This window comes from Danio aesculapii, chromosome 1 (genome assembly GCF_903798145.1).
Source record: "Danio aesculapii chromosome 1, fDanAes4.1, whole genome shotgun sequence".
In the NCBI taxonomy this organism is placed as follows: Eukaryota; Metazoa; Chordata; class Actinopteri; order Cypriniformes; family Danionidae; genus Danio; species Danio aesculapii.
This window is the reverse complement of record NC_079435.1, coordinates 6,085,676-6,104,184: the sequence shown is the minus strand read 5'-3', so window position 1 is coordinate 6,104,184 and position 18,509 is coordinate 6,085,676. Positions and strand designations below refer to the sequence as shown.

The window sequence follows — 18,509 nt, the reverse complement described above, 5'->3', positions numbered from 1 at the left end:
GGGAGGTTTCTAAAAATATATATTGCTAATTACATCATTAAAATTGTTTTTAAATGACTTTATAAGAAAAGTTACTCAATAAGTCTTTTAATTACTTCACTCAATACAACTTAAAATCCATATAAATGGCAACACATGTTGACAACAGAAATTAAACTCTTAATTCTAGTCAAACATTCTACACGTTTAATTGTTTTTTAAATAATATTTAATATTATTTAATGTGAAATAAGGTGCCAATTTAAAAAAAATGACCCCATATTTCACACACACCAAATATTGACAAATTACTTAATTTATTCTTTCTTAGGCATGTGCCATTGCTGGACAAATCTAACATTCTTTTGTTGAACAAAATGCAAAATATATGATAACAAGAAAGCTATACATACATATTTACATACACTCACCGGCCACTTTATTAGGTACACCTGTCCAACTGCTCGTTAACGCAAATTTCTAATCAGAAACTAAAATTAGACAATAGAAGGTCTGATGAGTATTGATTTCTGCTGCCACATTCGGATGGCAGGGTCAGAATTTGGCATCAACAAGAAAGCTTGGATCCAGTCTGTCTTGTATCAACGGTTCAGGTTGCTGGTGGTGTATTGTTGTGGGGGATGTTTTCTTGGCACACTTTGGAGTATTTTTTGGAGTATTGTTGCTGACCATGTCCATACCTTTATGACCACAGTGTACCCATCTTCTGATGACTACTTCCAACTCGCCATGTCATAAATCGCAAATCATCTCAGACTGGTATTTTGAACATGACAATGAGTACACTGTACTCAAACGGCCTCCACAGTCACCAGAACTCAATAAAATAGAGCACCTTTGGGATGTGGTGGAACGGGAGATTCGCATCATGGATGTGCAGGCGAAAAATCTGCAGCAACTGTGTGATGCTGTCATGTCAATATGGACCAGAATCTCTGAGGAATATTTCCAGTACCTTGTTAAATCTATGCCATGAAGGATTAAGGCAGTTCTGAAGGCAAAAGGGGGTCCAACCCGGCACTAAGGTGTACCTAATAAAGTGGCAGGTGTGTGTGTGTGTGGTGTGTGTGTGTGTGGTGTGTGTGTATATATATATATATATATATATATATATATATATATATATATAATATATATATATACATTAAACATACATACATATATATATATATATATACATACATATATATATATATATATATATATATATATATATATATATAAACATTATTTCTGCTTCTCTGAATGCACACCTTATTTTCCATTAACAATTTACTCAAACATTTAAGTTTTTTTCCTAAGCAAGTGCAGTATTCGTGATAATTGTAACCTTCTGTAGTTGCTAAATATATTTACATAACAAAAATCTCTGAATTGATTTATACAGAAGTGTCGAATTCATGTTCTGTATTTAAGTATTTATAAGCAATTGTAATTAAACTACCCAGAAAAGAATAAGTAATCCCTTACTTAACTTTTTAGCAGAAAAGTAATTTAATGACAGTAACTAATAACAAGACCAACACTCGTCATCAAGCTAAACTGTGTCTTACGTGTTGCGAGCCAGGATTGACGCCCCCTGGTGGTCCTCCACCATCACCAGCACTGACACTCTGAACTGAGCCGAGCTGAAGCCGGGCGGCAGGAAGGCAGAATGTTCTGGACTGGTGCCTTTATACACATAGAACTCCTCGCAGTAGAGCTCAGAGCAGCGTAACCACTAGTAGACTGTAGACCAGCGGAGACTCAGTCTCATCCAGATCAGTGTAACCTGAAAATAAGACACCAGTCAAGAGCTTAGTACACTACAGACTAGGGTTGTCATGATACTGGAATTTGGTACCAATCAATACTAGAAATTTCAAAATTGTCCATGTCCTGCTAACATTTGAGCGCTGTTAAAACGCATTCTTAAACGGCACTGATTTGCCATTGTGTTCATGTGCTCAACAAGAAATGACTGTGATTGGCCGTGTAGGTCTCATCAGTTCACCAAACTCACCGCTGTTTACAGAGTGCAACCACAGATACAGGGACACTGGAGTGTTTCAAAGTCCCGTCGATCAGCTGGTTTGTTTACAAGCTGACATACGAGTGATCCGCTGATGAATCACGACTTTAAAACGTTGATCAGCGCTTTTAACGTTTAAACGTTTAAGAACGCGCTCAACAGTGCTCAAATGCTATCAGGAAATGGACATTTTTAAAATTCCAGTGTTGATTGGTACTGAATTCCAGTATCATGACAACCAACTACAGACTAAGTCCTATGAAGCGTTTTAGATGTGCATTTTGGTTCGATGCGTGATGTAATTTTAACTGAAACATAAATAGAGGGCGGGGCATATAGTAGCCCCTCCCCTTTAAAAAAACAGCCAGTAGTTTTTTGTTTTTCTCACCGCTCCGCAGCGAGGGTGGTTGAGCTCAAGCGCATCAAATGAAAAGTAAACAAGGAGCATTTTGAAAGAGGGTGGGGCATGGCAGATACTAGAGAGCATTTGATTGGTCAGAAGATTTGATTTGAGAAATTGATGATTGATGACAAAAATATTGTTGATCCATTCAAGTAGAAGTGTTTATATCGTCTACATGCAAATTGTCACTGTTTTTGAGCACACTAGCTTATAAATATACTTAAAACTAACATACTGACATCGAAAAAAACTATTAATTTGGTTGAAAATAATGATTTTTATATTACGTTTGCAGATATTTAAAAAACATGCTAATTAAACGTGCATGTGTTACCAAAAAAACGATGGTATAGTCAGTTATTTTCCTTTGAAGATGTGCGTTCCTTGTCAGAATGTCGGTCTGTGTTTTGACCTCTATAACCAGCCCACTGCCAGTTTAACCAAATATATTTAAGCACCCCGGGATTGCCTTGGTGGAAAACACAGCATATTTCATTTGAGGCTGATTCAATTAATGTGAAAATGCCTCCAGAGGACAGTAGCAGCTTCCAAAATGAGACGTAATATAAGAGAAATGCTAAATAATACAAATATTACGAACGTAAACATTAGCTGAGCAGCTTACAGTGTAAGGCTCAATCAGCAGGCATGTTCCTGTTGATGTACTCAATCTGGCAAACCTCCATGTGTGGAGTGGTTGGAGGAGGGGCCGGTGTTCTGTCGATTTGTCCTACCTTGTCAGATGTCCTACCTCCCATTCAAAAAGTAGGTAGCACATTTTGATGACACAATAAGCTACCCATCAGATTTTGCTACCAGTGTAAATTTAACGTGGAGTAGTGTGATATGAAGCTGTAATATTGCCTTACTTAATCCCTAACCCCAACCATTAAAATACAGTGTTGGTAGCATAATCTGATGGGTAGAATAAAATGTCAGTAAATGTCGAGTGGAAAAATGTCGAGTGGAAAAAACCCTCTTCAGTATTTTGAATATGTACTGCAATACTCAGTTTTAAACCACTAGATGTCAATGCTTGTTTTCCAGTCTCACCTGAGGCAGTTGAAGTGCACTCCTCCAGCAGTGTCTGCACCTGAGTTCCACACCCCGTCCGCCCACAGAGAACACGCCCCTCCGTCAGGTGGCAGGTTGGGGTGGAGCTCAATGTAGGCCACGCCCTCTCGGTCCATCCCATCATCGGTGACGTGGAGGCTGAAAGAATGTAGGATTCTCGGTCCCGCATGATGCCCTGCCGGAGCACCAGGACGCATGCTGTCCGCTGCCTGTGGTGGTTGTGTTCAGATCCAGAACCAGCGTCTCGTACCCACCCCGTGTCATCGCCGTCCACCGCTACAACAACAGGCATGTCAGTGGAATGTATAAATATACAATGACTACTTATGTTACTTAATTTATGCTACTTTAAATATATGATTGTTTATTATTTGTGGTTGAGGTCACTGGTTAATTTTTTCAAAGGAAGAAAGACTGACAACAGAGAAATCCACATGGAAATAGTTGGAGTTTGAGAAGTAGACCATTTTAGTAATATACATTTCTTGGGCCAGAATTGTAAGAGTTGTAGGTTTAAGCTCCGAGTCAAAAGGTCTTCAGGAATGTCATTCAACAACAAAAGAGAGGGGCAGAAAATAAAACGTTTCCAATTATCTCCTGGATTGCAGAATGAACCCCTCTGCGAAATAGTTGATGTGAACACAGACCAAAACACATTGCCCTTACAAGTTTTGCACTTAAAACAGAGGTCGGAACAGGTGGGAACGTGTTATGCAGACGACCAGGTGTACAATAAATTCTGTGGAAAAACTTAACATTTGTTCATGTACTGGTATGGAAATTGAGGTACATTCTGGAAAAGTACCATCACAGATCTTGGACCAAGATCTTCAGGACTAAACAGAACTCCCAGATTCCCATAGTGGTTCAAGGAATCATAAACTGAGAAATCAGGCATATAGAACTAATAAGGCATAGCTTTTAGAAATAAGCTCTTTAAAAGAACTTACTGACATTATTTTTATTATTAAATATAAATCAAAATTCAAAAATAAAAGTATAATTAAATATAATATAAATATAATTAAAGTATGTGAATTATTACAAATGTTATTTTACTTTTACATGCATATTAATCATTGAAAATAAAAAAATATTATATTATGTTATATTATTTATATACAAGTGATATAAATGTTAAAAAATATTTATTATATACAGTTGAAGTCAGAAGTATTAGCCCCCCTTAGTGTTTTTTTTTCTTTTTTTAAATATTTCCCAAATTATGTTTAACAGAGCAAGGAAATTTTCACAGTATGTCTGATAATATTTTTTCTTCTGGAGAAAGTCTTGTTTGTTTTATTTCAGCTAGAATAAAAGCAGTTTTTGACGCAGTGGTGCAGTAGGTAGTGCTGTCTCCTCATACCACAAAGGTCGCTAGTTCGAGCCTAGGCTGGGTCAGTTGGCATTTCTGTGTGGAGTTTGCATGTTATCCCTGTGTTGGCGTGGGTTTCCTCCGGGTGCTCCGGTTTCCCCCACAGTCCAAAGACATGTGATATAGGTGAATTGGGTAAGCTAAATTGTCCGTTGTGTGTGTGAGTGAATGAGTGTGTATGGATGTTTCCCAGTGATGAGTTCCAGCTGGAAGGGCATCCACTGCGTAAAAAATATGCTGGATAAGTTAGCGGTTCATTCCGCTGTGGCAACCCAGGATTAATAAAGGGACTAAGCTGAAAAGAAAATGAATGAATGAATAAATAAAAGCAGTTTTTTTTTTAAACACCATTTTAATGACAATATTATTAGCCCCTTTAAGCTTTTTTTTTTCGATAGTCTACAGAACAAATCATAATTATACAATAACTTGCCTAATTACCCTAACCTGCCTAGTTAACCTAATTAACCTAGTTAAGCCTTTAAATGTCACTTTAAGCTGTATAAAAGTGTCTTGAAAAATATCTAGTCTAATATTATTTACTGTCATCATGACAAAGATAAAATAAATCAGTTACTAGAAATTAATTAAAATTATTATTTGCAAATGTGTTGACAAAATCTCTCTGTTAAACAGAAAAAATATATATATATACACATATATACATATAAATATATATATATATTTATTTATTTATTTATTTGTTTATATAGAATAACGAATTCATTTCTTTTGGTCATTAAAATTATTAAAATACATTAATATTTCCAAACAATATTTTAAAAAAAGTATTTCATATAATAAATGACTACATATAAAATCTATGTATTTTAAAATGTAAAATACTGCATACATTACATAATTATTCAAATTATTATATCATTTTTACATATATTGTATCAATTTACAAATTCATGTATTACATTTTTAATTATTTTAATTAAATGTTGATGTTTAATGAGAAGCTTTCTTTTAATTGAATGTGATTTAATAGAGTACTTTAAATATTAGCTCATGTATCAATAATACTTAAAAATACACAATTTCCTCTATTAATTGTAAATAATTTATATTTTACTGATATTTCTATAATAATTATTAATAAATTCATTCATTCATTCATTTTCCTTCGGGTTAGTCCCTTTATTCATCAGGGGTCGCCACATCGGAATGAACCGCCAACTTACCAGCATATGTTTTACGCAGAGCAGATGCTTTCCAGCTGCAACCCAGTACTGGGAAACACCCACACACACTTATTCACACTCATACACTACAATTTATTTTATTCAAATCACCTATAGCGCATGTGTTTGGACTGTGGAGGAAACTGGAGCACCCGGAGGAAACCCACGCCAACACGGGGAGATCATGCAAACTCCACATAAAAATGCCAACTGGGTCAGCCGGGACTCGAAGCAGCGACCTTCTAGCTGTGAGGCGACAGTGCTAACCACTGATAAACTGCAACTATTTACGCACCATTTAATGTACTATCAAAATAAAGGCTTCCTGTAATGCGCAAAAACACTAGCAGATTTGGGCAGATTCTTCCAGTGACCTTTGATTGACCTCCATCCTCATCAATCCACATCAGCCCTCACCATCTCATCTCACAGCGAGTGTTTGAACCACCAGATAACCAGATTTACCATAATATTTATGATCTCAAACTCAGGGGAATGAGTGTTTGACCACCGGCTCACCAAGCAAATGTCTGTGTGTGTGTCTGTGTGTGTGTGTGTGTGTTTAATGAGGTCTGGCACGTCGTTAGTGTTTTGCAGTGGAACACATCGCATCATAATGATGACATCATCCCGAACGCCCACTCAGGTTTCCCTCCCTCTGCTTCCCATAAGCATAACATCACTCCAGTCTCAGTCTAAACATTAGGAGAACGCCGCTCGGAAACAAAATCAAGAGGAATGTCGATGAAAAAAAAACACAAGTGTCTCTCTGATGACACCATGCTGATAGCTCTCCATGTACAGCTCTCTTCTATAAATGATGATGGCATGTTTCCTCTAAGAAATAAGGCACGGGTGACTCACAAACCCAATTATGTCATTCCCAGCGTTCAGATTCTATGAGGACTGCGTTATTGCTGCAGACAAAGTATATCATGCTTTCCATGCTTTCTGAAAAGCTCAGAGACGCAAATTAAAATTTTATGCCACTCACAAGCCAAAACGCTAATGGACATGGACTAGACAAGCACGATTCTCATTTCAGGATGCCCTTTCAAAGCTGAAGCTACAGGAAATGTCACTGTTTCACTGCTTTTCTGACAATATATCCTGATTTATGCTGACACCATTAATATGTATGTATTTCACTGTTCATCGACGACAAAAATGATATCTCAATATTTTTTGGGTAAATGTGTGTGCAATTAATCGCACAGATATTATTGAAAAATCAGACAAGATATAGATTGTGCACTGATTCTATTCATTTTCAAAATGTATCCCTATTATCTCTTGAATCGATTGTGGGCTTAAGTTTGAACAGCTGATGGTGCTATAAGCTAGATTTATATAGCAGACATGGCCCTAGGCTAGTGTTTAAACAGCAGACAGCGCTCTAGGTTAGTTTTGAACAGCAAATGTCGCTCTAGGCTAGTTTTGAACAGCAGATGGTGGTCTAGGCTAGTTTTGAACCGTAGGTAGCATTCTAAGCTAGTTTTTGAATAGGTAATGGCGCTTTACACTAGTTATGAACAGCAGATGGCGCTCTAGGCTAATTTTGAACAGCGAATGGTGCACTAGCTAGTTTTTAAAAAGCAGATGGCGCTCTATGCTAGTTTTGAACAGCAGATGGGGCTCTAGGCTAGTTTTGAATAGGTGATGGCACTCTAGGATAGGTTTTAAACAGCAGATGGTGCTCTAAGCTAGTTTTGAACAGAAGATGGTGGTCTAGGCTAATTTTGAACAGTAGATGGTGGTCCAGGCTAGCTTTTAAACAGCAGTGGGCGCTCTAGATTAGTTTTGAACAGCAGATAGCAATCTAGGTCAGTTTTGAACAGGTGCTCTAGGCTAGTTTTGAACAGCAAATGGCCCTCTAGGCTAGTTTTGAACAGCAGATGGTGCTCTAGGCTAGTTTCGAACAGCAGAGGATGTTCTAGGCTAGATTCAAAACAGCAAAGGATGCTCTAGGCTAGTTTTGAGCAAGCGCTCTAGGCTAGATTTGAACAGCAGATGGCGCTCTAGGTTAGTTTTGAACAGGTGCTTTAGGCTAGTTTTGAACAGTAGATGGCGCTCTAGGCGAGTTTTGAACAGTAGGCGGTGCCCTAGGCTAGTTTTGAACAGCAGACGGTGCTCTAGGCTAGTTTGAACAGCAGAGGATGTTCTAGGCTAGATTCAAACAGCAAAGGATGCTCTAGGCTAGTTTTGAGCAGGCGCTCTAGGCTAGATTTGAACAGCAGATGGCGCTCTATGTTAGTTTTGAACAGCAGATGGCGCTCTATGTTAGTTTTGAACAGCAGATGGTGCTCTAGGCTAGTTTTGAACAGTAGATGGTGCTTCAGGTTGGTAATGAACAGGTGCTCTAGGCTAGTTTTGAACAGCAAATGGCCCTCTAGGCTAGTTTTGAACAGCAGATGGTGCTCTAGGCTAGTTTCGAACAGCAGAGGATGTTCTAGGCTAGATTCAAACAGCAAAGGATGCTCTAGGCTAGTTTTGAGCAAGCGTTCTAGGCTAGATTTGAACAGCAGATGGCGCTCTAGGTTAGTTTTGAACAGCAGATGGTGCTCTAGGCTAATTTTGAACAGTAGATGGCGCTCTAGGCTAGTTTTGAACAGCAGATGGTGTCTAGGCTAGTTTTGAACAGTAGACGGTGCCCTAGGCTAGTTTTGAACAGCAGACGGTGCTCTAGGCTAGTTTTGAACAGCAGAGGGATGTTCTAGGCTAGATTCAAACAGCAAAGGATGCTCTAGGCTAGTTTTGAGCAGGCGCTCTAGGCTAGATTTGAACAGCAGATGGCGCTCTATGTTAGTTTTGAACAGCAGATGGTGCTCTAGGCTAGTTTTGAACAGTAGATGGTGCTTCAGGTTGGTAATGAACAGGTGCTCTAGGCTAGTTTTGAACAGCATATGATGCTCTAGGCTTGTTTTGAACAGTAGATGGCGCTCTAGGCTAGTTTTTAAACAGCAGATGATGCTCTAGGCTAGTTTAAACAGCAGATGGTGCTCTAGGCTAGTTTTAAACAGCAGAGGATGTTCTAGGCTAGATTCAAACAGCAAAGGATGCTCTAGGCTAGTTTTGAACAGGCGCTCTAGGCTAGTTTTGAACAGCATATGAGTGGTAAACTAGAACATTTTCATAAAGCTATCAGATTGGCTGACACCCTCATTGTGCTTAAAATTGATTTCTGTGAACAAAGGACAATATATATTTCAGTTAAATTGTTCTGGATATGTACACAACATCATTACAGACATAAATAAACCTTTAAATCAATAAACAAAACCCAGAGAGATGATGTCAAACTTAAAGTACTTAATGTTTTTTGACTTTGGATGTAAACCTGTTGTAGGAGCCTCTAAAACAAAAATATGAATCTATAAAGGATGTTAAGTGTTGTTCTCACCCCTCTGTGCGAGCTGTGGCAGTTGTTGCAGTGGCCGGCCAAATAAACGTAGGAACTCTGACTGATTTCATAGCGAGACTGAGCTTTACATGACACACACTTCAAAGAAACCATCGGGATACGACCGCTCTGCACACACACCTGTGAGAAGAAGCAAATTAATTCAATGATATTTTCTGTTTGACAGCGCAAGATTTAACTTTCCTCGTTTGTTTAATTGACTCATATTTACACAACACTGGTGTCTGATCTCCCTGAGCTGATCTCACACACACCAACCATGAATTTTGTTTGACTACTGAGAAATAAAAGGATTGCGTTGATTGAGTTCGTGACATGCTACCCTTTTAATCAGGATTCCCAAAGCAATCAGACCTTTAAAGTCAAATCTCATGAAATATTCCCTTTAACGTTCATCATGTCAAAGCACTCAGGGCCTACTCAGAGTCCAGTGAGTATAAGGAAATATAACTGTGGACATAGATTAGAGACCACTCGAAGTTGGAAATATGAATTATTGTTTTATGTTTGAGTAAAACTAAATTTCAGTTTTGTTCTGCAAACTACAGATGATATTTCTTCCAAATGTAAAATATATATTATATTATCCGGCCACTTTATTAGGTACACCTTACTAGTACCGGTTAGATCCCCTTTTGCCTTCAGAACTGCCTTAATCCACCGTGGCATAGATTCAACAAGGTACTGGAAATATTCCCCAGAGATTTCGGTCTACATTGACACAAAAGCATCACGCAGTTGCTGTAGATTTGTCGGCTGCACATCCACGATGCAAATCTCCCGTTCCACAACATCCCAAAGGTGCTCTATTGGATTCAGTTCTGGTGACTGTGGAGGCCATTTGAGTACAGTGAACTCATTGTCATGTTCAAGAAACCAGTCTGAGATGATTCGCACTTTATGACATGGTGCATTATCAGCCTGAACTGTTGATACAAGGCAGGATGGATCCATGCTTTCATGGTGTTGATGCTAAATTCTGACCCGACCACCAAATGTCGCAGCAGAAATCAAGACTCATCAGACCAGGCAACGTTTTTCAAATCTTCTGTTGTCCAATTTTGGTGAGCCTGTGTAAATTGTAGTTTCCTGTTCTTAGTTGACAGGAGTGGGACCCGGTGTGGTCTTCTGTTGCTGTAGCCCATCCGTCTCAAGGTTGGACGTGTTCAGAGATGCTCTTCTGCAGACCTCGGTTGTAGCGAGTGCTTATTTGAGTTACTGTTGCCTTTCTATCAGCTGGAACCAGTCTGGCCATTCTCCTCTGACCTCTGGCATCAACAAGGCATTTGCGTCCACAGAACTGGATATTTTCTCTATTTGGGACCATTCTCTGTAAACCCTAAAGATGGTTGTGCGTGCAAATTCCAGTAGATCAGCAGTTTCTGAAATACTCTGACCAGCCCGTCTGGCACTAACAAGCATGCCATGTTCAAAGTCCCTTAAATCACATTTCTTCCCCATTCTGGTGCTCGCTTTGAACAGCAGCAGATCGTCTTGACCATGTCTACATGCCTAAATGCATTGAGTTGCTGCCATGTGATTGGCTGATTAAAAATTTGCCTTAACGAGCAGTTAATTAAGTGTACCTAATAAAGTGGCCGGTTAGTGTTTTTATATATATATGTGTGTGTGTTTTTACATATATACATATTTTTTACATATTTTTAAATATTTGTCTATTTATTCAATTTTAAAGAAATGTTATCAGATTTTTATATAATAAACATACCAAAATGTTTTAAGGATTTAAAAAAAACTCCATAGCTTCATATAGAACATATTTACAATGAAACTCCTATATTAAGCTACCAGATGTAGCTAAAAATGCAAAGGTCAGAAGGTAAAAAGCAAGATTATATTCTAAATTATGCAAAACACGCCTTTTTTACCTGTTCAAGTCAGTTAATTACAGCTAAACAGAGAGCACGCTGAATAAGAATGAGTAGTTTAGAATACTGATAGTGATTCATTTGAGCACAGCAGAACGACAGCGAGAATTCACTAACAATGAATAATGAATGCTCATAACTTTCTTTCATTTGTATGCTCTTAATTGTTTTAGCTCACGCTTCACTATTTAAGGTATGCATATTAGGCGAAAAGCACGAAAACACTATTTGCATGTCACAGTTTAGAGAAGCAAGGTGGTGGAGGATGTGCTTTTGATGATTCACTATGCTCATAATCACTGGAAAAGCCAAATTCAGTTTCCCGCCAGCTTTCCATGGGGCTGCAACAGCACAATCCTAACTGCAGCATTCAAAACACAAGAGTTTTTATATGTAAATGATAGGTGTTTCATAATTTGCATAGAAAATAGGAGCATTTGCACTGAAAAGAATAACAACAACTACATTTAAATATGATTCAGAAACCCTCAACACTATTGTGGGTGGTTTCCGAATACACAAAGATATTTAGTGCACAATAAAGTTATATTTTAATTTAAATTGAGTGATGTGGAAAATAATGACAGTTCAACGTGCAGAGAATCATCCCTTTATATAAATACACCTACCAGCAAATGATCTGGAATGGTTTAAATGCTAATACAAACACATCAGGTGTGGAAAAAAGGGCATTATGTACCGTTTGGGTGGTGGATTCGGGGGTCATGCCATCTTTGCTGACAGTCAGGCGGAAAGTATATTCAACGTCCACCTCCAGTTCAGAACCAGAAATTCCCAGAACCGGGTCACTCGGACCCAAGCCAAAATGCAAAGTGGAGCAGTGATCCGGACCCTATGGGAAGGCACGAAAACACAGTTTAAGCAGAACACAGCAGATGGTAATAAATGGGCTCACGTATTTACCACAAGACAACATAACCATCTGCCACCTGCTCAACAACAACAAAACAACATGTTTTATCACTATATATGTGCCATATAATGAAATTCACAGCTGAAAAATAAGCGTTCAGTACATTAAAAGAATACAAAATTCTGGGTATATGCATTACATAATTATTTGACACCCCTAAAGAGGTGTATAGCATATTTAACTGTCTCTTTTATTAGTTTAATGTGTATATTGTGAAATTTGATGCGTATGTTGTAATGAGGCAATAGACCCATGTAGACTGCTGAATATAAGTGTTTAATTTGCATTCATGCATCGTGTCATATCACTCCGCTCTTGCTGTCACACTTTTCTGGAGATGCTAATAAACTTAAACACATCTACTCACGTGGAGGCTGATTTTCATATACATTAAACATATAAAACGTTAATAAATCTTTGTCGATCCCTATTGTCGAGAATAATTATAATTTTTTTTACATATATTTAACCACAACACAACTATAAGCAAATTTATATTTGATTTAAAGTTTATATACACATTTAAATAAATTATTTATATAGTTTGCTTATTTACATATATATTTATATTTTATTCTAGCTGAAATAAAACAAATAAGACTTTCTCCAAGAGGAAACAAATTATAGGAAATACTGTGATAATGTCCTTGCTCTGTTCTCTATTTGAAAAAGAAAATTCACAGGAGGGTGAATAATTTTGTCAAATAATTTTGACTTCAACTGTATGTACAGTGGGGAAAATAAATATTGAACACGTCACCATTTTTCTCAGAAAACATATTTCTAAAGATGCTGTTGACTTAAATTTTCACTGGATGTTGGAAACAACCAAATAAATCTATAAATGCAAAGAAAACAAATCTAATTAATTTACTTATGAAGTTATGCATAATAAAAAGAAAAGAAGTATTGACCACACAAAGAACGGGAGGTGTAGAAAGGCAGTGAAAGCCCAGACAGCAGCTGAATCTCTCAGTAGTTCTTCAGCAACCCTCTGCCCTTCCTCAGTGCAAATGAATATTAGCTGCTTCAGTTCAACATCTACATTACCAGTGGGATGAAGACGTATCCAGGGTGGACATTTAAGCAAGACAATGATCCAAAACACAGACAAGGAAACTCTCAAATGCTTTCAGAGAAAGAAAATCAAGTTGTAGAATGGCCCAGCCAATCACCTGAGCTGAATCCAATATAAAATACAAGGCGTCTTTAACCTGCCATCACCAAAAAAGTCTTTTGTATAAAGTATTAAATACGTTTCAGTAGTGAAAGTGTGAAAGCTACTTAATTTTGATAGCCATTCCAAATAAGGTCAAAACTGATCTTTTCATAAGGGATATTTCCTGTGCCAATAAATGAGCATGTAAAACCTTTCCTGGTAAATTTTTTGCACTAACCTAAGCCACATACCTACTATGTATATGTATATATATCGGAGATTTACTATGCTGAATAAATGCACTCTATGGCACCTTGGAACCTAGATGTTTTTTTTTTTTGGTTTAAAAAAAATGCTCTTGCTCTTATTTTAAAATAAACAACACTTAAGATTTACACGGCAATGCAATGGCATTCATACATTTTTAATATGACGTGAGTGCTATTTTAAGGCCATACTCCATTTTACCTGATATAATATTCCTCTGAATTGCTGTCAGTGATGGAACGTTTTAATAAAAGGCAGGAATTTCTGCTCTCCTCCGGCAGTGATTCTGATAGGCCGGGAGAACTCTGAGGAATGCTGAGCTTATCCGCTGCTAGCTATGTAACTGATCTCAAGTATACACCACCCAAACATCCACTTATGTGGCTCATACTTGACATATTTCATCTTTCAGGGTTGCTCTGAGCGTTTTCAAGCCTCTGATACTAGACGCCGCTCACATACTCAATATCACACATTCACATCTCTGGTAAGAGTTTTGTGAATCAAACCCTCAAGCATGGATACAAGACAAGTGAACATAGCATTTGATCACTTGTTTTACTGACAAACACTCAAACTGTTCAGCCGTAAAACTCAATTTTATCCATTAAACATTTATGGGGGGAAAACTCTCAATTTATTTGGAGATTGTTTGGCTTAATAAGTCATTTGAGCTTTAAATGAACAGTCATCAACAACTTAAGCCTTTTTTCCATATTAAAAATGTAAGCATCCTAAGCAGCCAAATTTTTATTAAACCTACTGGTCTTTCACAGCCTAAATTGGAAGGAAGCTTAGATGCATTTAAACCTGTTGTAGGGGACTCCAGAACATTATTAGGACACTTTAAAATACTATATGACCTGCTGTTTAACACATGAACCACCTAATCAAGTTCTTTAGGATCTCTTGAAACTTCCAGGCAGGAAAGTGACCTTCGGAAAAAGCAGGATTGTCCTACATCTATTCATATCAACAGCGAGAAAAAAGAAAACTGTTAATTTTTAGATATTTTTTGACATATAAGTAATGATTACCTTTGAGGTGCTCACACATTCCCAGTGGTAGCTGAGTAGTGACTGGTTCTCCGGGTCCAGATTGGGATCATAGGATTGCTCTGCACTTAGATGCAAATCGTGAGTTTTAGACCACACACGGTAGGTGCCACCTTCAATGATGGGCACTAACTTTTTAGACATGACCGAAAGTTGAAGACATGCTGCCTTCCGCAGTGGCACCCCTTCGTAGGACAGAGAAAAAACTAGAGTGTAGTTCCCAGCGGGAATCGTAATCTTGGGCACTGAAAGTTGGAGCCTTCGAACATTGACTTCTGCAGGGAGATGGACCTTAGATGGTGGTGGACCTTTCTTGTCATCATCCTGACAGCGAGGGGGTAGGGTGAGGCATCTCCCAGAGGTACTCTACAACATAGAGGACACAACCTTTAGATTCACATTGGCTTCAACCAAAGTTGGTTGATGCCGCCAGATGGAAAGTCGTGGAGCTTGAATGATCTGCACCTCTGGTTCATCGCACTTTAGGACTAAGATGTTGACCTCAATTTGTGCTGTAACCCAGCTCACCAGGTTACTGACATTGACCTCGCACTACATAGTGTCCAGAATCAAGTAGACATGATTGTGGAAAGGTGCAGTGGTGATAGTGCCAGAAGTACCATCCCCAAGTCCCACTGATATGTAGCTGGAGTTGAAGCAGGGGTAATGCCCACATGGAAGATAACAGTCTTGTTTACAAAGTGTCACTTGGTTGAGCATCCAACAATGCTGATCTGATAATGCTCTGAACTCGTATAACCTTAGTTACATTTAAACCATTCAGAGAATTGAACGCTCTCAAGAATATAGTCAGATTGCCTGGCTGCTCTGGGGCATATGTCACAGACTTGCCAACCCGAGAAATCTTGACACCATGATGAAGGTCAAAGGTCCACAGGATAGTCAGCGGCTCACGTGTTGGTGTGGATGCTACGTAAGACCTAGGAACTCCCACAGGTATAGCAGCCATCACAACAGTCCAATATAGTCAAGCTTGGTCACAGGCTCCATACTTCAATGTGAAGCGTCCTTCGTTCTGAACTCACTTGGTTGTGGGCAGTAAGGTTGACATAGTATTTGGCCACACTGGTGAACTGGTGGATGTATGTTTGGTTGTTTAGTACGACAGTTGCATCTCCACTAATGCTCAGGATTGAAAATTGACAGATGTTCCAGATGAGACCGAGATGGTAAACTCAACGTTTTCACCAACGGCAGCAATTTGTTTGCTTTGCCTTGAGTTCCAGGCCCTGAATGCGATCTTGAACTGTAAAATCACGCAAGTACAGTTCTCTGCTGACGTCATTAGTGGCATTCAAAGCTACAGTGAAAATTCCTGGAGTGTGAAAATGTATGAGGTGGCACGTTGGTTGGATTTCGTGCTGTCTGGCAATAGCCACATCCATGAAATGTTGGTCCCCATTTGAGTGTCTCCACGCATAGAAACATTGTCTCCAGACGCTACAAAATTCTCTGTAACATTTTTTGCGATGAAAGTCAGTCCCGAGATTGGTTCTGAATGCTGATCCATTTTGAAACCACTTCAGAGTTGACTTTATTGGAAACTTCAACTTTAACCAGCTTCAAACCGGCACTTCTGAATCGATGCAAGATGGAGGGCATGTCAGACTCCAACAGATCACCATCTGCCCACCATTTATAATGGAGGTTGGTCCCAGAATTTACAGATACTGTCATATTTGTCACGGCGTTTACAGCAGCAGGGTTTGGTAAAGACTCAAGCACCAAATCCTGCACAGGATCTAGAAACTCAACTGTTTTGTTCACAGACAGCTGGCCAAGCAGGTTGGTTGCCTTAAGAATGAGCTCACAAGGACCTGGAGTGGAAAAATTGAGCTCTACGGTCTTGCCTGTGAGGTTGTTGTCATGGTTCTCATGCTCTCTCAGAAGGTTCCATGTGAAGGTCATGTTGGTGCCTTCTTTTAATGAGGCTTGTAATTGAAGGACACGATTGGTCGGAAAACAGCATCCTTCAATAAGTTCATCGGCCACTATCTGCAAGCCTTCCACTCACGCTGCACAAAGATGAAAATGCTGGACTGAGCCATGCTGATAGCATTCTCTGCGGAAACAATGACATTGAAGGTGCCGACAGATAGAAATGTTGTAGAACATGGTGCTAGTGCCTTGGATGGACTTGCACCGGTCCACAAAGAATCCAAGAATATCGTACATCATCTCCTTGGTCTAGATGTGCCTCAAATGTCACAGAAGCGTTTAACGGACATTGACGAAGCTGGCATTTATAGACAGTCTTGTGATCGGTGCCAGGACCACAACAAGAGTCTTATTTCTGGTCTGGCTTACTTCATTCTTCCCTATGACACTGATGTTGAACCTGCCAGAAGAATTGTAAGAATGTGACACAATTTTCCCAATACGTTGAATCCCATCTCCAAAGTCCCAAATGTAGACAGCATCCATTGAATCTGAGGATGCTTTGAAATCGTACTCTTGGTGTAAAGACAGATTGTTTGCTTTGCCTCCATTATGACTGATTAACAAAAGCCCAACTGATTGCTGTATCTCAATGGAAACTGAGTCATTGATAGACGAGATGTTGTTCTGTACAGTAACTGTTACTTGGTATTCCCCAGCACTGTTAAAGGTATAAGTCATCTCCTTACCACCTCGAATTGGACCTCTCAAGTTAACAATCCCAAAGTCCCACAAGTATGTGTAATTGAATTCAGGAACTGCAGCTACTGTAAATTTACTCTCCTCACCAAGTTTGACATGTGTCCTCAAAGAGGTCACGGACACTACTGTAACTTTAGGTTGGACGCAGATCCTTCTGTAAAAATGGGCCTTGTTGGCATCACTTGACACAAGAAGTGACAGATTGTAATCCCCACTATTAACATATGAGTGCGTTATCAGCGGTGTCCCATACTGAGTCTCATTGGGGCTTCCGTCCCCAAAACTCCACACATACTGATGTCCTGAAGCATTCCCAGACACAAACACATGGAAGCTGACTATTTTGTTTTCTTCAATGCACCCGGGAGGCTCTAGCGATAACACTTGTAGCACAAACACCTCAACGGGTATGGTTAGCCACTGAGAGCTCACTGCGTTCTCTGCGGTGACATTGACGGTGTAGTTTCCATCCTCCCTATACTTGTATTTAATCTGGGGTTCAACACTCTTGTGCACCTTTCCATCACCCATGTCGAAGCTCCAAGTTACATTATTGCCAGCTTCCAGACTAGCTCTGACAACAGTAGGTGTGTTGTGTTCTGTGGGAGCAGAGGATATCACTTCTAAGCCTTTAATATCTTCATAGACGATAACGTTAGCGCATGTGTCTGTCGAGCTAATGGTGTTGTTCACATTCACACAGATGTTGTAGATACCACTGTGAGTGTATGCGTGAGGAACCCTGCGTTCACGACCCTGCTGTATACTCGAATTGTCCCCAAATTCCAGGTGTATATGATGCCGTATGGAGAAGGAAGAGGGTGGGCCTCAAAGTCAGCTGGTTTTTCGGCACGCAGGAGTGGTGGGTCAGCCTCGATTTGCACAGTCGTCAGTATGCTGAAAACGTATACATCAACTTTGCATGTCTTGTTCTCATAGCGGTTGGACGTGGACAACAGTAGTGTGTACTCCCCTGCAAAAAAAGGTAGAACAAAGGTAGAACAAATTTTAAATTAATTTTATTAGATTTTATTGAATAAATATAAATCTAAAATAAAAAATGGAAATACAAT

The 18,509-nt window shown here is 39.0% G+C and overlaps 1 pseudogene; it reads right to left on the bottom strand.

Moving 5' to 3' along the window:
- Positions 1 to 18,509, bottom strand: part of LOC130223669 (polycystin-1-like) — a 115,648-nt pseudogene that overhangs the window by 18,685 nt on the left and 78,454 nt on the right.